This window comes from Arachis duranensis, chromosome 6 (assembly GCF_000817695.3).
Source record: "Arachis duranensis cultivar V14167 chromosome 6, aradu.V14167.gnm2.J7QH, whole genome shotgun sequence".
Lineage (NCBI taxonomy): Eukaryota > Viridiplantae > Streptophyta > Magnoliopsida > Fabales > Fabaceae > Arachis > Arachis duranensis.
In genome coordinates this window covers 23,558,498-23,560,138 of record NC_029777.3, presented here as the reverse complement: position 1 = coordinate 23,560,138, position 1,641 = coordinate 23,558,498, and positions in this window count along the sequence as shown.

Here is a 1,641-nt window from a genome sequence, read left to right as displayed (position 1 = left end):
GTACACTTGCTGGTTAGTTGTGCGAAGTTGTGTTTATGCCATGGTATTGAACACCAAAAACTTGGTGTTCATCACCGGGGATTAATTGAGTTGTGAAAAGTATTGATCACAATTTCGTGCACCAAGTTTTTGGCGCCGTTGCCGGGGATTGTTGAGTTTGGACAACTGACGGTTCATCTTGTTGCTTAGATTATGTATTTTTTTTTTCAGAATTCTTAAGAATGAATTCTAGAGTTTCATGATGATCTGTTGAAGTCTGGCTGGCTGTGAAGCCATGTCTAATTTTATTGGACCGAGGTTTCAATTTATCATCATAAGAGCTTGTTGATTTCTATCAATCTTGCTGTTGGAGCAGTGATCTGCTAAGGCTTGGCTGGCCATTGGCCATGTCTAGTGTTTTGGACCGGAGCTTTCTTTGAAAGCTTGCTGGCTATGAAGCCATGTCTAATTCCTGGACCGGAGTCTTAGACTAACATTGCATGATTCCTGGAATTCTCATTAAGAATTTTGATACCTTTATTTTCTTTTCCACTTAATTTTCGAAAAATCCAAAAAAATTACAAAATCATAAAAACCAAAAATATTTTATGTTTCTTGATTGAGTCTAGAGTCTCATTTTAAGTTTGGTGTCTTGCATGCATTGTTATTTGATTTTAGTTACATTTTGATTATTAAAAATCCAAAAAAATTTTAATTTGTGTCTTTTCAAGTCAATAATACAGAGAATTGAAGATTCAGAACATACTGCAGAGGAATTACACAGAAAAAGCTGGGCGTTTAACGCCCAAAAGGGTAGTAGTTTGGGCGTTAAACGCCAGAATGTGCACCATTCTGGGCGTTTAACGCCAGGATGGCACAAGAGGGAAGATTCTGTTTTTAATTCAGTTTTTTTCAAGTTTTCAAAATTTTCAAAATCAAATCTTTTTCAAATCAAATCTTTTCAATCAAATCTTTTTCAAAATCAATCTCTTTCTATTTTCAAAAATACTTGCTCTCAATTAATGATTTGATTCAACATTTCAAGTATGTTGCCTTTTCTGTTGAGAAAGGTTTAATGTCTGAATCATATCTTTTCTTGTTAGCCAAGTCATTAAATTTCAAAATCAAATCTTTTTAATTTCTAATTTCAAAATCTTTTTCAAAAATCACTTTACTTCTTTCTCAATCTTGGTTTTTGAAAATCAATTAATGTTTTTCAAAATGTTTTCAAAATCTTTTACTTAATTTTCGAAAATTACTTCCCCTCTTCTCACATCCTTCTATTTATGGACTAACACTATTCCTCAATGAACAATTCGAATTCCATCTCTCTTGATAAGTTCGAATTCTTCTACTTTTGCCTTCTATTTTTCTTTTCCTCTGACAACTCAAGGAATCTCTATACTGTGACGTAGAGGATTCCACATTTTCTTGTTCTTCTCTCTTTCATATGAGCAGGAGCAAAGACAAAAGCATTCTTGTTGAGGCTGACCCTGAACCTGAAAGGACCTTGAAGCGAAAGCTAAGAGAAGCTAAGGCACAACTCTCTGTAGAGGACCTAACAGATATCTTCAAAGAAGAAGAACCCATGGCAGCCGAAAACAACAACAATGCCAACAATGCAAGGAAGGTGCTGGGTGACTTTACTGCACCTACTCCCGA